This window comes from Pseudorca crassidens, chromosome 1 (assembly GCF_039906515.1).
Source record: "Pseudorca crassidens isolate mPseCra1 chromosome 1, mPseCra1.hap1, whole genome shotgun sequence".
In the NCBI taxonomy this organism is placed as follows: Eukaryota; Metazoa; Chordata; class Mammalia; order Artiodactyla; family Delphinidae; genus Pseudorca; species Pseudorca crassidens.
This window is the reverse complement of record NC_090296.1, coordinates 71,146,354-71,170,778: the sequence shown is the minus strand read 5'-3', so window position 1 is coordinate 71,170,778 and position 24,425 is coordinate 71,146,354.

Genomic DNA, 24,425 nt, shown 5'->3' with positions numbered 1-24,425 from the left:
CACTAGAAAAGTGCATTTTTAGATGTTTTCTTAAAAATAAGACATTAAAAGTTTACATTTTTAATAATAGTCTTCAAAATAAAAAATGTGGAGATCTATTTCCTGATAATACTCTGCCTCTAGGTTGCTGTTACATTTTTTTTACAAATTTCTATTTCTGCTTCAATTCAATTAGTAAAGCTTTTATATATGGCTAAGAAACTTACAGGGAGAGGCTTAAGCATTAGGAGTATCTGACTCATTGACTCAAAGACTGCAAGGACTCTGCAATAGCAGTACAGGTCCCACATTTTCAGAAAATATTTGAGTTTAACAATTTTCTGAATCAAGAAACCTATCCTGTCTATAACCCATTTTTCTTTTTCTTAATTACATTTTTATATTCCAAACTTACAAAAGTGATTAGTGCACATTATGAGGTAATTACCTTCCAACTTCATTTTAATTAACGATGCTATTTTTGGAGATAGCAGTGACACACATAACTCACATAGCTTCGATATTTATATTTTTGTTACTCTCTTTTTAACTCAAATGACTATTTTATTCCCTTCAGATTTATCAAAATCAGAGCTCTCCTGGGCTCCAACTTAGTATGCTAAGCTTTATTTTAGAGCAGAGTTTTGTAGTGGAGAACATTAGAGGTTTATAATGGCTAAGTCAGCAGACCTTTAACTATAGTTACAATAAAGGGCATCTCAAGCAGAGAGATCATGCTCCTACAGAAATCTCCACAGTAATATCTCCAAGCTAAAGAGGAACAAGAGCCCCTGATTGGCACTTTGTTACTTGAATGGTCCCCCACTGATGAGGCAGAAAGGACATTAAGGATGGTTTTAGCACAATCTAAAATCTCGCTGATGTCAGACTTAAAGCGGTGAAAGCCATAATGCCATTTCTAAAATATGCTCTGGAATCATGAAAGCTTTGCTTTCCAAGACACCCAGGACTTATTCTTCTTCCTACTTATTACTTGTAAAAGACCCTCTTCATCATTATGTCTCCTGTCTTCCACCGCTCAAGACAAACTAGGGAATCATCTTCATTTATATGCAGCACGTTCTTTCTGCTGCTGGTGCCACAATATAAATGTGTTTTATTAAAAATTAAAAATGTTGGTTTTACTCTCCATCAGGATGAAAAGTGAAGTCTCATTTTCATTTTCTGTCCTGTTTTCTCACTCCCATCCTTCTTGCATTGTCCCTCAGGACACTGCTATTAACAGATAGGCCACATTCCCAGAGACCTTAAATTATGTCAGCCTTTCCTGAACTCTCAGTCATGAGACAATAAGAGAAGGCAAAGGACTTTTCAAAGGATAGGTAAGGAGATGCCATGCTCCACTGGGATTAAACCTTTTTCTTGATCTTGTGTCAGAATGATGCGGAGAGAAATATATGTGGTGTCTTATCATTTTACAGCACATGGCTCTTAAAAGTTGAAAAGGCTATTATACACTGAGGAAAGTTAAAGGCCCAGAGAATTACCTCACAGTATTCAATTCTCTTTGAAAAATAAAAATAACAGGGCATATTCTGGATGGTGTTCCCATGGAAGTTTGTCTGCTACATCTCATGCTTGTTTCCCTTTTGTAATGCTAACTTTCAGGCTCCTGTTGGTATTTTTGGAAAGCAGAGAAGCATGTATTCTGTTAGTTGCCAAAACTGGCTCCACAGAGCAGCATGCTTTGCCATTTGAAGGTTAAATTCCTTTCAAAGAGACTTGTTGGAACTGTTCTTCTCACTCCTATTAACTAGTGGAACTGTCTGACCTTTATAAGTGCAAGTCAATATTCACACTGTCAGAGGAGTATCAGTGGGAGTAATCTTTTCAGTCGCAGAGAGAAACAGTTTGCCACAGGCAGATCATGAACAGAGAGGGGGAGATGGTGAGCAATGACATAAAACACTTTTAAGTGAATTCGAACAATGTCTTTGACACAGCTAGGAATTTTATTCAATTTTAGTTATAACAGTGCCTACTGGTCCGTCTAAACTGCAAAGGTGTCATTTTGAAGTAATAAAGACATAGAATGTGAAACGAAGCCTGTGAAACGAGCTCATCCCTTTTTATTTGTACCTTTGAGAACACAGGTGGCTCTTTCTCCCAAAATATACATCTCTGAAAACCATTCAGAAATGAACATTATTATTTTTAATGAGCACCAATGATCCTTCTTCCCTCTACACAAGACTTAAGGAAGGGAACACTATAATGTTGGTTTAAATTTCAGTTGGCTTTCTCTTCATTAATATATCACTATAATTACATGTGTGATCAAGTATGCTATTACAGGGCTTATTTTAATAAAAGCATCTATCAACAGGCTTATTTTTTAAAGATTGAGTAAAATATTCAGTTACTATTCCTATCAATGGATAGAACATACTTTAAGAATGAAAAGAAATCTTGAATATTACTTAAGTGTGTTGTTGTTAGTGGAAATAATGCAGTAAATTTGAAACTATTTCATTTGTATAATAGAATTGAGCAAATGATTTAATATATCTGTATCACTGGGAATTAAGTTCTCGCTATGGAAAAAAGGAGATATAATAGAAAATGGAAGGAAAAAGAAAACTTTCGTGTCTTTATTTGGAGATCAGAATAAAACATAATTTAATATATATAATGCATATAGGTAGGTACACAAATATACATAACTCTAAACATTTATGAATGTAATTTTATAATTATGTAGGAAAGTACTCAAACACTGATGGGAATGAATTGACAGATGAAAGATGTTAAGAGGACTCTCACTGGCCAAATTTAGGACATACTAAGTGTGAAAATAAGCAATGATGGAAATGGATGATGATACTGAATTACAATCAATCCATTAATTTATACTGACAGCTATTAAAAAAATAAAATTTAGGGTGACAGATAAATATCTTATTTACAAAAAAATAATAAGGCCAAATAAACCATTAAATATAGAAGAAATTATAGAGATAGCACATCACCATTTCACAACCACCACAGTAATAATAGACTCAGGAAAAAGTCATCAATAGATGATAAAAACACTGATAAGATATCAGTAAGATTTGTAAGATATCTTTGAAAAACAGGATATGCATGCAGGCTCAATGCATCGTTTTATAAATTATTTATTAATTACCAAGGGAAGAAGTACCTTTTCAACAGATATATCTGGTGAAGACCATTTTAATCACATGACTAAATATCACCTATAATACAAATTGACATCATGTGCTTTGCAATATGATGAACTATTCACCCAGGTAGTACTTCCACCTAAATTTCTTAACCTGAATCTAATCAGGAAAAAAATGAAGAAACAATTATAAAACCCAAATTAAGGGATATTCTGTAAAACAATCTAGAATAGACTCTCTAAAAATGTCAACATTCTGTTGTTTTTAAAAAAAGAAAAAAGTCTGTGGGAAGTTTATAATTTAAAGGAAACTAAAGAATATATGATAACTGCATGAAATGTGCAAACCTTATTTGCATTCTGGATCTTAAAAAAAGTTTATAAAACACATTACTGGGATAATTGATAGTAGGTAGAATTTAATATAGGCTATGTATTAGATAATAGTATTGCATCAGTGTTAAATGTCCTTTCTATGACAATTTTATTATGGTTATGTAAGAGAATGTCCCTCTTCTTAGATGATTAATATTTCATGCTGAATTAATTAGAGATGAAGTGTCACAATATTTGCAACTAATGCTAAAATTGTTTATTAAAGAATATGCAAGAGAGAGAGAGAAAGGCTGAGAGAGAGAATAGGACTGAAAGAGACAAAGGGAGAAAATTAGTAAAATATTAACAATTGACATATATAGGGAAAAGGTATTTGCTGTTCTTCAAACATCAAAAAGTTCCTGCAACCTTTTGATAAATTTAAAGTCTTTCAATATAAAATTTGTGAAAAAAAGAAAAAAGCACAGTGATTTTTTAACTGTTGTATATCCCCCATAAAAGAATAAAAAGGATTGTTAATGTATCACATTGTATCTTTGTATTACTTATAATATGATGTCTAACAATAAATTCCTTATAAGATATAGTAATTTATGTAGACAATTCAAATCACCATAGAAATTTAGAGCTACAAGGGTTTTTGAGAGTCAGAGAAAATTGTAGAATCATAAATTCCCACTTGCTATATATATTAACCTTTTGATCAGGTTTTCTCTTTCCTGTATTTTAAATCTCTCTTCGTTTATTTTTCTTTTCAATCAGCATTTAACATGCTCTAGTTTCCCTCAACTTAAAAAATAAAAATAACCTCCTTTTCTCAATCCAAAGCCTGCCTCCAGATGCCACTTATCCTGCTTTCCTACTTCACATTTAAACCTTCGATTCACTCTCCTCACCTGAGACCCCTTCCACACACACAACTCACCACTCTACTGACACAACTCTTGTCTAGGACACCAATGACTCGATTGTTGTTTGATCCAGTGACTACCTTGCAGTCCTTTTCCTTCTCTTGCTCACACTCTAGAGATCATTTAACAAGGTTAATTTCTTTCTTCTTCAGGAGGGAAAAATCAAAGGAAAAGAAAAAAAAAGAAACTTCCCTTAGCTTCCACATTTCTTTCATTATTTTAGGTCTTTTATTATCAGTCTCCTTTGCAGTTTCTATAACTGCCCTAGTTCCTTAAGTGTTTGTGATTGACGGATATCTGTCCTAGTGGTGTTTTTTTTCTCTCATAATATCTAGAAAATATTTCATTTGATCTTATGTTTTCAGTAACCACCTATATGCAGGAGGCTATGGAATCTAAGCAGAACAAACATCTGTTGTAATTCAAAACTTTTATTTCCTGTTTACTATAAGCTATTTTCTTTTGGATATCTTGCAGATATCTGAAATTGAACATGTCCAGATTTTGTAATTCCATTAATGTACTCTATAGTAATGGAATGTTTCTTATTCAGAAATAATTATAAAATGCCTACTACAGGCCAGGTTCTTTCCTAGGAGCTTGTATTCAACAGGCAGCAAAAGAGAGATTCTTGACCTAGCAGAGCTTACATTTAATTGTCCAGAAATCTGAATGGCATCTTTAATGTAATTCACTGCCCCATCAAATCAGATATGCCCTCAATTCACTTTTAATCTGTTCATTTCTCTCTGAGAATAATATATTCCTATTCTCCTTTTTCTATAATATTAAGTAATTAATAGAATCAGTTTTAAACTCATGCCAAGTTTAAACCCATGCCAGTTGATCAATTATAACTTCACGTTAGTAACCATGCTTCTGAAAACCAATTAGTAGCAGACAGTTATCAGTGCCACAATCGACATCCCCCACCCCCTTGAAAGTCTGCCAAGTCCTGAACATGTTATTTTGCTCCATTTTTTTCCCTCAAAGCCTATGAAAGATCAAGAATTTGTTTTGTTGAGAGGTACTATGTCTTACATGCACAGCTCTCCCTTGATTACCAAGAAAAAATTCAGCTTTTTTTTCTGATATTGAATGTTGACATCTTCCTTCCACATTTCCACTCTCATTATCATTACTTTAAGCTGTACATTAGTCATATCCACCAGAGTTATTGCAATAGCTCCTTCGTTGGTCCACCTGGCACTATCTGTTTCTCTTCATTCTTTGAACCTCAAACAATTCATTCTGAGGCCAGTATTACCTTGATACCAAAAGTAGGCAGACACATCACCAAAAAATAAAATTGCATAACAGTCTATCTTATGAACAGAGAGGCAGACATCCTCAACAAATATTAGCACACTGAATCCAACAATATATAAAAAATGTTATATATCATGACCAAGTGCTATATATCCCTTGGGAGGATGGACGGGTTTAGCATATGAAAGTCAACCAAGGTAGCCCATATTAATAGAATAAAGGACAAAACAACACTGTCATCTCAATTGATGCAGAGAAAGCATTTGACAAAATCCAACACCCATTCATGATAAAAACACTCGACAAACTAGAAATATAGGGGAACTTCCTCAACTTTATAAGGGCATCTATGGAGAACCAATAGATAACACTATGATTAATATGAAAGAGCAGATACTTTCTCTCTAAGATCAGGAAAAGTAAAAGATATTCACTGTTGTTGCTTTTATTTAATACTGTATTGGATTTCTAGCCAGAGCAATTTGTCAAGAAGAAGAAATAAATGGCATCAAGATTAGATAGGAGGGATTCCCTGGTGGCTCAGTGGTTGAGAGCCCGCCTGCCGATTCAGGGGACGCGGGTTCGTGCCCCGGTCCGGGAGGATCCCACATGCCGCGGAGCGGCTGGGCCCGTGAGCCATGGCCACTGGGCCTGCGTGTCCGGAGCCTGTGCTCTGCAACGGGAGAGGCCACAGCAGTGAGAGGCCCACGTACTGCAAAAAAAAAAAATAGATAGGAAAAGTAAAACTATCTCTGTTTATGTTACCAACCAGGTCCTCAGACTCCTTAATCAATTGAAATTGATATGATGAATTGCCAGATCAATTCAGGCGAGGCTTTACTGGGGCTCGTGCTGTAGCACGAGGGAGCAAAACCAAGTAAGGAGTGCCCTTGCTGGCTCCCCAAGGGGGCAAGCTGACCCCTTAAATGGGGTGAGGGTAGGGGCAGATCGGTGGGTTGGGCTGGAGGGGTGGCTCCAGTGGTCTGCCCACTCCCTTGGTGGTGCTGTGTGGAGGGATCATGCACAGTACCCTGCCTTTGCTCCTGACACCTCAGAAGTGGCAGTTGGGTTTTGGTCTTTTTGTATCCTGTTGTTCATAATTTGCCATAATTCGGGCATACATGCAGTTATGTTTAATTTCTTATAGTTTCTTTGTATTTTGTTGCTGAAAGAGATGTTTGTACAGGTGCAAGCACTGCAGCAAAGGGTCCCAAGTCCCAGCCTGTCTCATTGACGCAACATGAATGACATGATTTATATATGTACAATCCAGGGTAATCCACAAAAAAACTTTTAGAACTAATAAATGAGTTCAGCAAGGTTCTAGGATATAAGATCAATACAGAAAAGTCCATTGTATTTCTATATACTAGCAATGAACAATTTGGAAATTATATTAATAAAACAATTTCATTTCCAGTAGCATCCAAAACAATTTAAAATTCAGGGATATATTTAATAAAAGAAATGCATGACTTGTACACTCAAGACTATAAAACATCATTGAAAGAAAATAAAGAAGCCCTGGGACTTCCCTAGTGGTCCAGTGGTTGGGAATCCACACTCCCAGTGTGGGGGCCCCAAGCCCCAGGATGCCTGGTCAAGGAACTAGATTCCTCATGCCAAAACTAAAAGATCCCACATGCTGCAACGAAGATCCCACATGCCACAATTGAGACCCGCCACAGCCAAAATGAATAAATAAATAAATAGTAAAAAATAATAAAGAAGCCCTAAATAAATGGAAAAATAAATCTTATGTTTATAGATTGGGAGACTTACTATAGTTAAGAGAGTGATACAACCCAGATCTGATCTGTGGATTTACCAAAATCCTTATTAAAAAATCCCATTTTCCTCTTTTGGCAGAAATTGACAGGTTGATCCTAATAGCCAAAACCATCTTAAAAAGAACAAAGCTGAAGGACTTATACTTCCTGATTTCAAAACTTACTACAAAGTTTCAGCTATCAAAACACTGTAGTACTGGGATAAGAATAGCAATTAAACCAATGGAACGTAATTGAGATTCCAGAAATAAACCCATACAATATGACAAATGATTTTCAACAAGAGTTCCAAAACCATTTAATGGGGGAAAAAAATGGTCTCTTCAACAAATAGTGCTGGAAGAATGGAATATCTACATGTCAAAGGATGAAGTTAGACCCCCTACCTTACTCCATATACAAACATCAATTCAGAATGGATAAAAAAGCTAAAAGTAAGACCAAACACTATAAAATTCTTAGAATAAAACATAGAGGAATACCATTGTGAACTTGGACCATGCAATCATTTCTTATATATGATAACAAAGTATAAGTAACAAAAGAAATTACAAACTGGACTTCATCAAAATCAAAAAGTTTTATTCTTCAAAGGGCACCATCAAGAAAGTAAAAGCACTAGAGACTTTACCCCAGAATATATAAAGATCTCTTTCATTTCAACAAAAAGACAAATAACTCAATTTAAAAATAGGCAAAGACCTGAAAATATATTTCTTAAAGAAAATATAGAAATGGTTAAAAGCGCAAGAATGATGTTCAATATAATTAAATTGTCATCAGAGAAATGCAAACCAAAATCACACTGAGATAACCACCCCTAAGATGGTTAAAGAAAATTTTTAAAGATATATAGTAAGAAGGCTGGCAAAACTGTGGAGAAAATGGTAACCCTCATACATTGTTGGTGGTAGTGTAAAATAATACAGCCATTTTGAGGCGGTTTGTTCCTCAAATTGTTAAATCTATAGCTATCATAATCCAGAAAGTCCACTCCTAGGTACTTTTCCAAGAGAAATGAAAACCTACGTCCATATAAAATTTTGTATGTGAAAGTTCATAATGGTATTATTATGATAGCCAAAAATGAAAACAAATATTCATCAACTGATGAATGGATAAACAAATGTGATCTATTATTCAGCTATACAAAGGAATGAAGTATTGATACATGCTACAGTATAAATGAGTCTTGAAAACATGATGCTAAATAAAATAATCCAGTCATAACAAACTCATTGTATGATTCTATGTATATGAAATGTCCAGACTAGGCAAATGCGTAGAGACAGAAATAGATTAGTGGTTGTTAGGGGCCGAAAAGAGGGACAGATGCAGAGTGAATGCTAATAAGCATGAGGTTTCTTTTTTTAGGATGATGAAAATATTCTGGATTAGATATGACGGTTGAACAACTCTGAATTTCCTAAAAACCAATGAATTGTATATTTTAAAGAGTGAATTTTATGGTATATGATTTATTTCTCAGTAAAGCTTTCATAAAAATAAAAACAACCCAAAGTAATTGTCTAAAGTGAAAATCTAACCTTGTTAAATCTAATTTTTAGAAAACGCTTTCCAATGGCCTCTTCTTGTATTTAGAATAAACTTCAAAGGCTTTGACTTAGGCTTCTTTTTTTGTTTGTTTTTTTAATAAATTTATTTATGTATTTATTTATTTTGGCTGTGTTTGGTCTTCGTTGCAGTGCGTGGGTTTCTCATTGCAGTGGCTGCTCTTGCGGAGCATGGGCTCTAGGCACGTGGGCTCAGTAGTTGTGACATGCAGGCTTCAGCAGTTGTGGCTCACGGGCTCCAGGGTGCAGGTTCAGTAGTTGTGACGCACAGGCTTAGTTGCTCCGTGGCATGTGGGAAATTCCTGGACCAGGAATCGAACCCATGTCCCCTGCATTGGTAGGCGGATTCTTTACCACTGTGCCACCAAGGAAGTCTGACTTGGGCTTCTTGTACGCTTTGTATGGTGATCTCTGAGTAATTCTAGTTTCATTTCTTGGCATTCCCTGCCCCAAATATAGATACACCAAACTCTATGGTTCTGTCATATTCAGCCTCCTTCAAGTCTGTACCTCTAGAACTTTGAGTATTTTATGCTGAAGTTTTCAAACAGCCCTTCTCCATCTTTTAGTCCACTATGAAACTTCCTTTGTCCATCACTCATTATTAATAGGTTAGATATACTTGTTCAATTATTCCATAATATACTAATAGGTACTCTACTTGACTATAATTGCTTGTTTAATTTTTTGCCTCTCCCACTAGACTGGAAAATCTATGAAGGTAGAAATTGTGTCTCTTCTGGTCCCATTTTCATTCCCAGTGCTAGAAGTAACAAAACACATGTTTGTTGAATGAATATATCAGTGAATGAGCTCACACTAGTGTTATTTTCTGAGTACTCTTTTGGATGATGGCTTTAGAAATAATTCTAATTAATGAAGCTGGACATTTTTCTAAAAAATATTAAATTTTTCTTACAGAAAATTTACCTGAATTTGTATTCCATATTTATGATGTTGCAAAACTGCTACCTTGATAGACATTAGAGTAGGACCATGGGTACATTTCTAACTATGAATATCTGTGTCTTCACAAGCATCCTTAGTCTTCATGCAAATAATGCTTAATCATCTGAATAATTAGTTTCTGCTTAATAAAAAAAATAATAATATAAATAAATTTTCACAGCATCATATAGCTTGAAGGATGAACAAGAATTTGAGTTTTCTTTTCAAAACAGCTCTATTCTTCCCGTCTAACATCAAAAACTTATTTTGGTCAAACAAGTCAGTTTCCATAATCCTATGTCTGCTCAAAGTCAGCTATGCAGAGATCAAGATTACATAGGCCTCTTAACAGATTTCCAAGTCAGCTCTGCAGTTTGTTTTAATAAAAGCATTTGTGTCAACTTACATTTTCAGGTGGGTTATATTATTAAAACAGACAGGCACAAAGATGGTAGAATGCTTGTTTAAAACCAATAAAGATGGGACTTCCCTGGTGGTGCAGTGGTTAAGAATTCTCCTGCCAATGCAGGGGACACGGGTTCGATCCCTGGTCCAAGAAGGTCCCACATGCCACAGAGCAGCTCAGCCTGTGCGCCACAAGTACGAGCCTGCGCTCTAGAGCCCGCGAGCCACAGCTACTGAAGCCCGTGTACCTGGACCCCGTGCTCTGCAACAGGAGAAGCCACCGCAGTGAGAAACCTGTGCACCGCGGTGAAGAGTGGCCCCCGCTCGCAGCAACTGGAGAGGGCCCGCTAGCAGCAACAAAGACCCAGCGCAGCTTAAAAAAAACAAAACAAAACAAAAAAAACAACAAAGATGATGATGTTTTCCATCTAAATAATGGGGTTTATTTGATAATGCTGGATTAGTAATTAGTGATTTGTTAGATAATGCTTACTTGGTGATTAATGTAACGTACTGTGATACAATCACAGCTTAACAGGTGTATTAGTCAGGGTTCTCCAGAGAAACAGCCAATAGGATGTAGAAATGAGAGAGAAAGAGATTGACTGATTGATTGGTTGATTATAAGGAATTGGCTCATGCAGTTGTGGAGGCTGATAAGTTCTAAGATTGGTAGCTTGCTAGCTGGAGAGCCAGGAGAGCTGATAGTGTGGTTTCAGTCTGCAGACCCACAGACCTGAGACTCAGAAGAGCCAGTGTTTCAGTTTGAGTCTGAAGGCAGGAAGAAAACAAAACAAAACAGAACACTATGATGCAGCTCAAAAGTAGTCAGGCAAGAGGAATCCCCCCTTATTTGGGAGAAGGTCAGCCTTTTGTTTTATTCAGGCCTTCAACTAATTGGATGAGTCCTACTTACATTAGGGAAGGAAATCTACTTTACTCATTTTATTGATTTAAATATTAAATTCATCCAAAAATACTCTCACAGAAATGCCTGTAATGATGATTGACTAAATATCTGGGCACCCCATGGTCCAGTCAAGCTAGCACGTAAAAGTAATCATTACAACAGGCACTTATTATGTGCATCTATTAGGTATTTTCCTTTTTGTTATTATTTTATATTTTTCTTTTTTGAGGAGTTGATAATAGGTGGACTTTCGAGGAGGTGGTAATAGGTGAAACTCCTTGTGCTTCAGTTTTCAAATTTGTATCTGTGGTAGGCAGAATTCTAAGATAATCCCCAATGAGTCATGCCTTTGTATAATCATCTTGAGTGGGAATTGAACTTGTGACTTGCTTCTAGCCAATAGAATATGGCAAAGGTAATCGGAAAGTCATTCCCTTGTTGTTATACAGTACCAGATGCTCTTCTGTTTTAGCAGACTGGAATAAGAGTTTCTCCTGCTGGCTTCGAAGAAGTAAGTGGCAATATTATGAGAGCACTAAGTAGCAAGGAACAGCCAGGGCCTCTAGTTGCTGAGAGTTGCTAACAGCCAGCAGGAAAGCAGCGACCTCAGTCCTACAACCACAAGAAATTAAAATTTTCTGACAATCATGTCCGCAGCCTGGCAAACAACTAGATTGCAACCTATGAGATGCTGAGCAGAGGACCCAGTTAAACCATGCCTAGACTCCTGATCCATCAGAACTGTGAGATAATAAATGTATGTTGTTCTAAGCCTCTAAGTTTATAATAATTTGTTAAGCAGCAATATAATTAATGCAGTATCCCTGCTGCAAAACTCTGCTCTGACCCCAGCATTAAAAACTTTTCTAGTCATATTTTGTAAAGTGGGTGGGCAAATTGCATTTAATTATAGCATACTAGGGCAGACATAGAAGGTCCAAAAATCAGATTGAGAATTGAGACCTGTGCAGGGGCAGGGCTGAAAGAAATTCCAGTCTGATAAACAGTAAAGATTTGACTTAGAAATTTAACATGAAGCAAAAGCGTGTTGGCAACAAGTGCAAAATGTATTCAAGTATAGTATGGGGGATAAGAGAGTAGGCATATTTTGATATCTAAGCAGGCTCTTCATGTTGCCAAGTTTGTAAAATCATAGCAGGGGTTTGGCTTCCAGGCATAACACTCAAATATCTAAGAGAAACTACACAAAGTCAAGGCTCTATTCTAATGAAAGCCAGCAGCCTAAGCAAGCAGGAGCAGGATTTAGGGCTGTTAATAAGACAGTTTCTCACTTATGGGAACCGGATTACGTGTAACAAATTCTGAAACTCCAGTATCTGTAGTATAGTTACTTTTAATTAGGTTTAATTCAGAGAGTTCTAGATTTCTTCCTCATCTCTGACAAAATAAATATCATTGACATCTAAACAGTTAAAGCAAAGATCTTTGTACTAAATTGCAGAGTAGAATACAAATACATATATACATAAAATGACCCTTTTATTCCTGAGTAGTCCACATGTGTTATAGAATGAGGACCTCCCTTAGAGGTTCCAGCTGCCTGATTATCACCGAGTACCCATAGTAGGGGAAGGAGGGTTGCACTAAAAGACAGATTTGGGCCCAAGCCCATGTCTCTGATACTGTTCAGAAAACATCCACAGCAACAACCCAAACTATTCTCACAAGATGATTTAATGAAAAATATTAGCAGTTGAATGAAATATTATGAATGAAAAATATTAGGCAGTTGGTCACTGCCTACCTCGTTCCAAACTGAATCAGTTCATGAAACATTTGGAGTTCTTTTTAACTTTTTTTTTTCCTCATTTGTCTAACAAATCCACTTATCTCTGTTTGCCTTTATTCAATGAGCAGCAACCCTAGATTTTTCTTGCTACTCTTAGATGCACATTTACCTAATAAGTGATTGTAAAGTTATACAAGTTTTTAAATGTTTGCTGAGGAATTCTCAATAAAAACTCATTTTCACATCATCTCTTAATACCGAGAGTACATAAACAGTACAAGCATGCAGGCACAACTGGATGGAAAAAACAACCTAAGATTATTTTGTCACATTAGGACTCCCTGTCTCAGGTCAGGCTGGTCCTAGAGAAGGAACCGAACAAGTCAAATGGCTGCGGCTTAGAATAAAAGGAATATAGAGTCTAATAATGAGGTTCCAAACAATATTACTGGAGCCAGCTCTTTGTAAGGCCAGCATTCAACTAAAATTTCTCATTTAGGTTCAGACAAAATTATAAAATTTTCAGCATCATATTCCCAATTCCCCACGATCTGGACACACTGTATATTTCTAATCTTAAGTGTTGCTTTTGATTTTTGTACTCCAGCCAAAAATAGATACTTTTCATTTTAGTCTAGGATGTCCTATCATTTTTGACCCCTTTATATGCGCTCTCTCTGTTCTTTTTGTCTGGAACACCCTTTATCTGATATTACTTGCTGGAATACTTCAGTTTCCTTAAGTTTTACACCTTATATTCTGCCTAAAAACATGGTAAAATGTTTTTGTCCTAAAAGAAATATGTCCTAAATGCTGTTCTTGCTTTAAATTATTTCCCTATCTTTCTTTCATTTATACCAAAAATCATCTTATATTATCACTGCCAGCAAGATAGCTGACTAGATAGCCTAGAAAAAAAAGTTCCTCCCACTGTAGACATCCTAAAAAATGCTAAGTAAAATACAACCACCAACCTTGTGCTCTCAAGAAAATAAGTGAAATCTGCAGGTGGTTAGAGTGATAAAGTAGAAAACAAGTTTGTTATGAGGATGCTGAAACCACAGGTGCCTTGAGGCTGTTTACAGATCTTACTAACCTAGAATCTTGGGAAAGTAAAATCTTTTTCTGAGATTTCACATGTGAAGGTCTTTCTCCTTTTACTGGGGATTGAAATTTGTTATTTATATTACCTATATGGTCCAAGAAACCCTAAGTTGGAACATTAATTTAAAAATTATTATTGCCTAGTGGTGCCTAACAGAAATAAAAATATTCTCTGAAGGGATTCACCTCCATTTAGGACACATAGATTCCCACATGTAAAATCCTGCCAAAGTTGAGCTCACAATAAAACATTTCCAAAAGTAGAAATAAACAAGCCACCATAACTAAGAATTACTGGAAATAACAAGCAGCAAAATGAGAAGCCAAAAAAACTACAGATACTGAAAATTTGGAAACAGAATATATGCTGTGTTTAAAAGATATAAATAAATAAAGATTTTACTTGAATAAATAAAGAAGAAACTTTGAAAACATACCTAGCATTATTCAATGTAGGAGAAAGAAGTTACGTCCACACGTCAGAAAAATAGTCCAACTGGAAAAAGGTTTCCATGTAATATATGAAATAAAGTACTAGGAGGACTCATGGAAGAATATTTTATAAACTCTGAGTGTATAAATTCTTTCTGAAAATAAAAAAAAAACATTAAAGAAAGGACTGAAAAATTCCTCTATAGAAACGTAGAAATATTCTGCATGGTGACATCCAACAACAACAGATTGAAAAGAAAAATGACAACGTGGGAAAAAAATTGTGACTCATATCACAGAAAAAGAAAGGTGAGACAGCCTCCCTTATATTAGTAAAGTATGCCTACAAATTGAAAAGAAAAAGAATAAACTTCAATATAATATGGGTATAGGATATGAACATGTAGTTCTCAGTAAAAGAAATATAAATAACTTTTAAACATGAAAATGTCTTTCAAACACCAATATAAAGGCAATGCCAATCAAAACAACTAGGAAGTAGCGTATCTCAGATATCAGATTAATAATCTTGCAAACATCTGATGATACACTGTACTATTTAGACTGCAGGTTACTAGACTCTGTCATACATTGCAGATGGAACTGCAAATGACTTTAATCCTAAGAGAGTGCAATTTGACAGAATTATTAAGACAATAGAGTCATATAACTTTGACCCAGCAAATCTACATGAACATTGATTTATACATTAAGTTATTTATTGAAAGATCACTAGTAATAACATGATATAAATAATCTAAATATCCATTATTAGAGGGTTGAAAAAATGAATTAACGTATATTCATAAATGGACTACTATGCATTTATTAAATATCACAATGAAGAAACTCCCTATGTACTGGCAGGATCACCACCATAGTATATTATAATAACAAAAAAAAAGATACCAAGTTGAAGAAAATTGACTATTGCATATCAATATTGTATATGCAAATGGTGATAATGCTTCTCACCATTTGTGATAAAAAAAGATGAGAACTCATAGTTTAACTGCTTTAATAGGTATAAAAATATCTCTATATTAGCTCCAAATAGCATTAACAAAAATATTAGTAGTAGGTAGTGGGAATCAGGTGAATGGGGTTCAGAAGAGAGTTTTCATAGTATTTCTTTGTGTCATTCAAGGTCATGTCAAGAAAGTGAATTCAATAGATGGTTAAACTAAAGATATTTTTAACCAGGAGGTTTCAACTAAGCATTAGGCAAAGTTGAAGAAATTAACAAGAAAATTTGAGGCACCTAGAGATTAGCAACACTAGGAAGCCATTATACCTGCTACCAATAGAAAAGGGGAGGGAATAGTTTTGTAGGAATTCAATGACAGCCCCTGTAATAAAAGACCACCTGATCAGATCTGTGGTTGGAGTGGGACTCAGCAACTGGCAGAATCCCTATGCCAAAGCAGAGGAAAGGAGGAAGAAATATTTATATTTCTTTTCCCTCCAGCCCTCTCATCTTCTCCCTGTGCCTTTCATTAGACAAACTCAACCAGAAGCCAGATAGCAAGGAACCCTAGCAATGCAGTCCGTAAGGGTGAGTTGGAGCACAGAGCAGGAGAAAGAATAATAAAAATATATTCTTATATGCAAATTAATATCAGAATTATATACTGTGTGGCACAGAGATTGAAAAACTTGTCTGACGACTCTGTGTTAGTAAGACTTTGGCTCAAAAGCAATTCTTGTACATGACCAATGGATAGGTAAATTGATAGACCCTTTGGAAAGCAATTCAGCAATATCTAAATAGTTAAAGTTGAAGACGTACATTCTTATGAACCAGGAATTCCATCCTACAATAAATCATTCTAAGGAAACACACTCATTTGCACCTGGAGACATGCACCAGAATGTTCACCACAGTTTCTCTGTAATAGTATAAATGATGACAAATCACTTGAATATCCATTAACAAGACAGTGGAAATTTGTGCCATCTTCATTTCATACAACAAGAGTGGACAGCAGTGAAAGTGAATGAATTAGAACTACAGTCTATCAAACACAAATAGCACACAAAGAAGACAAATTGCTGATGATACTATTTATGTAAAGTTTAGCAGCATGTAAAATTATATATTGTTTAGGGATAATAATAAGGATAATGCCATATTCAGGATAGAGGTTAGCTCTGAGGCCTGAGAGATAGGTATGCAGAAGATTTTCTTCTTTGAAAACTGTTTCTTTTTTCTTAAGTTATGAAGTGAATATGATAGTGCTCATTATATTTTGGTAAGTTCTTAGGTATATCTGAAATATAATAAAATTTAAGAATATATTAAATAGGACCAAAGTAAAAAATATGTGTATATATGAGTGTACATGTGTGTGTGTGTGTGTATATATATATATATATATATATATATATAAAATAAAAGAATACATGTGTTATAAACTGAATTCTATCCCCCCAAATCCATATGTTGAAGCCCTAACCTCCAGTGTGACTCTACTTGGAGGTAGGGCCTTTAAAGAGGTAATAAGTTTAAATGAGATCATAAGAGTGGCGCCCTAATCCAAGAAGACTAGTGTCCTTATAAGAACAGGAAGAGATACCAGTGCGTGGGGTGGTGGTGAGGGCACACAGAAAAAAGGACATATGAGGTCGCAGAAAGAACGCGGCCGTCTAAAAGCCAAGGAGAGAAGAGTCAGGAGAAACCAAACCTGTCAACATTTTGAGCTTGGACTTCTAGCCTCCAGAACTATGAGAAAATAAATTTCTGTTGTTTTAGCCACCCAAACTGTGGTATTTTGTTATAGCAGCCCTAGCAAACTAATACAGCATGCAGTTTATTTTTTGGTATCCACAGACATTACCTCTGAAATTCTGACATTTCTCTGCCTTTCTATTGAATTTCCTTTCATAATGCTTCCTAACAGTAAAATTCAGTGGTCCTTTAAGTTTTTTTTTAATATACCTCAGTGTACCTCTGAAGAAATGACTGCCATTACACCTTCTTTTATATTCTTTTTTGTTTGTGTTCATCCTGTTGAGTTTTACTGATTCTCCTCCAAAATCTATAATCTGCTATTTACTTCCACATTTGTTCATTCTCCATCTGCTGAGAGATAACTTCCCCCAGGTCTGTGTCTCGCCTCTCTTGTGTCTCTTCACTTTTCTTCATAGAATATCATTAAACTAAATTATTTTCATTATCACACTCATGTAAATAATTCTGAAAGCCATATCTGAAAGCCTTTTCTCTCTCTTATTTCCCAAGGACAGAAACTAACTTCCGCTGGGCACTATGACTAGGTACTAGGTCATTTTATTATGCACTGACATATATTGTCACTTAGTATCTACAACTACTCTAGGAACATTGAGGGCTCTTAGTCACTGCTATTACAGTAGCAATGGGTGATACAATGTCACAAATAATGTAGTTTAACCAAAAGGTAAAATAATCCCAGCTAATAATGAGAAGACAAAGGCAGAAAGGATCTCAGAGCTAACCACACGTAGAAGTGTGTTTCAACCCATACCCTTTTTATTTTTAATTGGAGTATAATTGCTTTACAATGTTGTGTTAGTTTCTGCTGTACAATGAAGTAAATCAGCTATATGTATACATATATCCCCTCCCTCTAGGATCTCCCTCCCAACCCCCCCATCCCACCCATCTAGGTTGTCACAGAGCACGGAGCTGAGCTCCCTGTGCTATACTGCAGGTTCCCACTAGCTGTCTATTTTACACATGGTAGTGTATTTATGTCAAACCTAGTCTCCCAGTGTGTCCCACCCTCCCCTCCCACCCGATGTCCACACGCCCATTCTCTACATCTACATCTCTGTTCCTGCCCTGGAACTAGTTTCATCTGTACCATTTTTCTAGATTCCACATACATGCGTTAACATGATATTTATTTTTCTCTTGCTGGCTTACTTCACTCTGTATGACAGACCCTAGGTCCATCCACATCTCTACAAATGACCCAATTTTGTTCCTTTTTATGGTTGAGTAATATTCCATTGTATATATGTACCACATCTTCTTTATCCATTCATCTGTCGATGGACACAGGTTGTTTCCATGTCCTGGCTATTGTAAATAGTGCTGCAGTGAACATTGGGGTAAATATGTCTTTTTGAATTATGGTTTTCTCAGGGTATATGCATAGTAGTGGGATTGCTGGGTTATATAGTAGTTTTATTTTTAGTTTTTTAAGGAACCTCCATACTGTTCTCCATAGTGGCTGTATCAATTTACATTCCCACCAACAGTGCAAGAGTGTTCCCTTTTCTCCACACTCTCTCCAGCATTTATTATTTGTACATTTTTTTATGATGGCTATTCTGACTGGTGTGAGGTGATACCTCATTGTAGTTTTGATTTGCATTTCTCTAATAATTAGTGATGTTGAGCAGCTTTTCATGTGCTTCTGGCCATCTCTATGTCTTCTTTGGTCTTCTGCCCATTTTTTGATTGGGTTGTTTGGTTGTTTTTGATACTGAGCTGCTTTTGAATGCAGATTTTGCTACTGATTCTCAACCTCTGCTTATAATTTCCAGCTCCACATTCCATTAATACCTCTAAAAACATATTCTAAAATTGAATTCATAATTTTATCCTCATATCTGTTTTTACATTTTCTTTACCACCTTTATTTCCATTGCCATCTTCTGAGTCACTCAAGCATAAAAACTTTGTATCATTTCTAATTCCTTTTCCTCTTTCTTGCTTTCCACATGCAGTAAATTACTTCCATAAGCCCTTAATATTCATTTCCATCTTTCTCTTCCTATTGCTTTATTTCTTATAAGGCTGTTGAAATCATATTTTAACTGATCTTTTCTTTCCAGTCCCCTTCCTCTAGTAGCTTAATTAGCAGAGTAATCTTCTTGAAACCTAACTGCAATCCTACCAAGCCCCTGATGTAAAATTTCTATTTCAGGACTAATACATTCCCGTGCTCCAGGGAAAATTTTCTTTTAAGGCTTTGCCACAGTTTCTTGACTGTCTCACCAATCCATCATGATCTTATACATTCACTTTCATACCAGTTCCTGCTCGCTTCCCAATGGCCTTGAATTTCCATTTGTGAATGCCATTCGTGTCTTGGTTAAAGTATGTCCTTGATTTATGATTTATTATGAACATAGCTTAATTTCTGTCTTCAGGTCCTATGTATTAAAATATTTTTGTCTTGGTATCAACCATATATTTGTAACATCTCTTCAGTCACTGAGGGATTTTTCCAGCTTGTTTATAAACTTGACTATTGGAGGGAGACTCAACAGTTGGTTTGGGATTTTAATACATGTGGTCAGCAAAAACAGTTCCTTCACAAAACAGTTTAACATACTTTAATATTTTCTCCAACTTTTCCCTCTTATGTACATGATTCTCCAACTTTTTATAACATAGCACATGCAGAAAATTATATTTGTGTTTATATGGACTAATATCATGAATGAAGGCAGATGCTGCAGAAATGACAAGATGAGGCCTTCTGCTAATCCACACAAATTAGATGCACATTTTGGCACACAGTTAATTCATTCAAGATATGCACATCAATTTCTAAAGCTCACCAGTTAGGAAGATTTTCTTTAAGTAACATTGATTATTGAACACTATATTTAATAATTTAATTAAAAACGGAAAAAGTTACAAATCCTTTGTATTTTGACATTTTTAATATTTGTGACACCTATACCAGAATTATCAACGTTCACCAACATTAATTTCTCCTCAGCTCTTGAGTACAGGAACAATGCCACTGTCTATCCACTTAATTCATTGTCAAGGGGATTGTTTCCATATACCATTGTTTGTTCATTTTAAGATGCCAATGATTGCAGGACACTCTGTCTCTTTAACAGTAGCATGTTGGTGAAACATAAAGAAACATTACATTAAGTGCATTTATTGACTGTCTGAAAATTCTCAATGTCAGAAATATTTATTTAAATAAACAGTTATGTCTGTAATCAAGGAAATACAATGTTTAGGAATTATCCATTTATTCAAGGGAGAATGTATCTTTACACTTTGTTTCCAGGTGACATTTTCTGGTGGACAGAAGCTTTTAATTTTCTTTGTAAACTGACAAACCTAGTAGCGGTGTAACCATGTCTATTTAATTAGCTCTGTGTATTGCCTGTTTGAGCCTTTTGTGTGACACGTATGTTCTCTTTGTAGTTATGTGAAAATTAAAGTAGATCTCCAAGTGGCTGTTAAAAGCCATGCATGAAATACCCAAAGATACAGGACAGAATAGGATTCCTTCCCAATCATAGTACATATGATTTCCCCTCTTTCACATTTGTGATCTCCATTTGAAAAATGGTAGGTAGGTACACGTGTGAGTGCAAGTACCAGCACCAGGGCTCTAGTTGTGAAAATTAAGTTCACTATCTAGACAATATATGTACATTATCATGTACAGTTTCAAAATTCTCAATACTATTAATGTCAGCAAAACGTTGATTTTTAAGCTTACTTTTTTTTTTTCCCTGAGGGCTTGCTAGGGTTGCCTCGCTGAGAATTCCAGATGGAGAAGGACTGCTCTCTGGCTCATGAATGGAAGCCCGCCAAAGAGGGAGAGGCTGTAGTTTAAATTAATCTTCAAGGGGGTGGGGAAGACCTCAGCAGTCCCCTGGAGGGTTTGAAAAACATATTTACACCTCCTGTTTGCCAACAGCGACAGCAAAACAAATCATTGCTCTGTACAGACAGCATGATGGAAGCATATTTAACTGAGGGGAAGTTAAAAACAACAGTTGCTCAGATTACCTCAGAACAAGGCATTTCAAGAAGGCACTCCATTTTTTTCTGTCCCTTAATTTTTTCAGAGATAACAGAACATTCTCCACCTTATTCTCCACCCCTCCCCCATTCTACTCTAAAGGATACTCTGATCTCAGAAAGGGTTCTTTCCTAATACCCTTTCCCTAGTCCCTACGATTCCAAAGCAAATATATCATTGACATATTGTAATTGTCAAAGGGGTAAAGACTTGAGTCTGGCTTCTGTAATGTCTTTGACTCTTAATCCAAAGTTAACAGATGCAGTACTGAGTTCATGGAGATATTATTGCTAAGAGTCATAATGACCCATTCCTCTTCCCCGTCCTTGTTTTCTTCATTCAGTTTCTTGGTGTGGGATGGTAAGGAATGTGTCAAGATTTCAGGAAAATGTTTCATGCATTTTATCTCATCTTTTCTCTGCTTGTATCCATTTACGCATGTATTTAACTCTTATGTTGTATTTCATGTTGCAAATTTGCCAGCCTGTTCTCTCAAATCCTCAGAAAGCCAATCCACATGACAGTTTTGTGAATTTCAGCAGTCCTGTAGACATCTGTGATATTACTACGTTTGTGAACACGATATCACAAACAATTCCATGGAAGTAAAAACTTACATTCCATTATGCAAAGTCTCCTTTTGTTTAAATTTTGTCATAAAACTATACTGATACATATTTCTCATAGAACTATTTAGTCTTCAGAATGGAAGAGCCCTGAGTGACCTCATGTTTTTTTTTCAATATAAGAGATTGGCTGGTCAATATATAAGAGATTGGCAGATCAATATATCAGTTTTCCAGACTTATAATCAAGTGCTTTGCCTACATTAGCCTTGCTTTGGGACATATTTAATATTTCTCAGGTGCCCCCAGTTATAATTTATCAGCTTTGAGAAGCATTCATTCTGAAATGGTGTACCAGGTAACCAGAATCAATTCTGGATGATGGCAAATTAACAAGCATTTCAAAACTGGACTTTGGAGAACTCTTTGGAACAGTTGGTGATAGAGTCAACTCATGAAGTGACAAAGAGAAGAGAGCGGCAAATACTGTTAAGAAAAAAATCAAAGTCTCATGCAAATATGCACTCATGCCAAACATTCCGAATACCCACTCCCCGTTGATCACACAGATTGTATAGCATGCCCTCCCATTCTCCTGTGTACCACCAGGCTGTATGATTACTCTCTGTAGCATATTTTCTCATTAAAGGGTATCCTTGATCTTGATTTAATCTGTAGAGTCATAAAATTGTTGTAGTCCATAAAATACAACTTTAATTAGAGGAAATGTTCAGAGTTTGACTAAGTAATCAGACATTCCCAATAGTGCTAAATATTTATCCATAAAGAAAAGTGTACATTAAATATAACAGGAAAATCTTTATTTAAAAATTCACTACCATGAACCTTAAATGACCCTTTTTCATTAATTATTTGAAAAGTGAAATCTTTTTGGAAATATATTTATCATCTAGAGTGTCATTAGGATTATATTTAAAGTAGAGGATTAATCCATTTAAAATAGCCTTGAAAAATACATTCTCAAGAACCTGTTTCACCACCCGAGTTACTAGTTCACAGAGGAAAGTAAAACATCCTTTAGTCATTCAGACAACAACTGAATGTTGAACACTCTCAGAGTTCCAAGTGGTATGGGGGACGCTTGGTATAAATATATAAGGACAGATACTTTCCTCTAAAATCTAACAGTGAAAAGAAAATACAGGCCTACCTTGTTTTATTGCACTTCACTTTATTGTGCTTCACAGATACTGTGTTTTTTACCAGTTGAAGGTTTGAGGCAACCCTACTATGAGCAAGTCTGTTGGTGCTATTTTTTTCCAACAGCATTTGCTCACTTCATATTTGATAATTCTCGCAATATTTCACTTTTTCATTATTACTGTATTTGTTATGGTGATCTGTGGTTAGTGATCTTTGATGTTACAATTATAATTGTTTGGGGGCACCACGAACTGTGGTCATATAAGACAGCAAACTTAATTGATAAATGTGTGTATTTTGACTGCTCCACTGACAGGTTATTCCCCCATCTCTCCCCCTTTCTTTGGGCCTCCCTATTTCCTGAGACAACAATATTGGAATTAGCCCAATTAATAATCTTACAGTGGCCTCTAGATGTTCGAGTGAAAGAAAGTTGCATGTTATTTCACTTTAAATCAAAAGATAGAAATGATTAAGCTTAGTGAGAAAGGCACGTCGAAAGCCGAGGTAGACCGAAAGCTAGGCCTCTTGTGCCAAACAGCCAAGTTGTGAATGCAAAGGAAAGTTCTTGAAGGAAATTGAAAGTGCTGCTCCAGTGAACACATGGATGATAAGAAAACAGAACAGGCTTATTGCTGATATGGAGAAAGTTTTAGTGATCTGGATAGAAGATCAAACCAACCACAACATTCCCTCAAGGCAAAGCCTAATTTAAAATAAGGCCCTAACTGTTTAATTCTGTGAAGGCTGAGAGAGGTGAGGAAGCTGCAGAAGAAAAGTTTGAAGCTAGCAGAGGCTAGCTCATGAGGTTTAAGAGAAGAAGCCATCTCCAGAACACAAAAGTGCAACTTGAAGGAAGCAAGTTATCTGGAAGATCTAGCTAAGATAACGAAGGTGGCTACACTAAACAACAGATTTTCAATGTGGACAAAACAGCCTTTTGTTGGAAGAAGATGCCTTCTAGGACTTTCATAGCTAGAGAGGAGAAGTCAATGCCTGACTTCAAAGTTTTGAAGGACAGGCTGACTCTTGCTAGGGGCTAATGCAGCAGGAGACTTCAAGTTGAAGCCAACACTCATTTACAATTCTAAAAATCCTTGGGGACTTCCATGTTGGTGCAGTGGTTAAGAATCCACCTGCCAATTTAGGGGACACAAGTTCAATCCCTGGTCTGGGAAGATACCATGCCACGGAGCAACTAAGCCTGTGCGCCCCAACTACTGAGCCTGCGCTTTAGAGACTGCGAGCCAAAACTACTGAACCCGCACGCCACAACTACTGAAGTCTGCGTACCTAGAGCCTGTGCTCTGCAACAAGAGAAGCCACCACAATGAGAAGCCCACCCACCACAATGAAGAGTAGTCCCTGC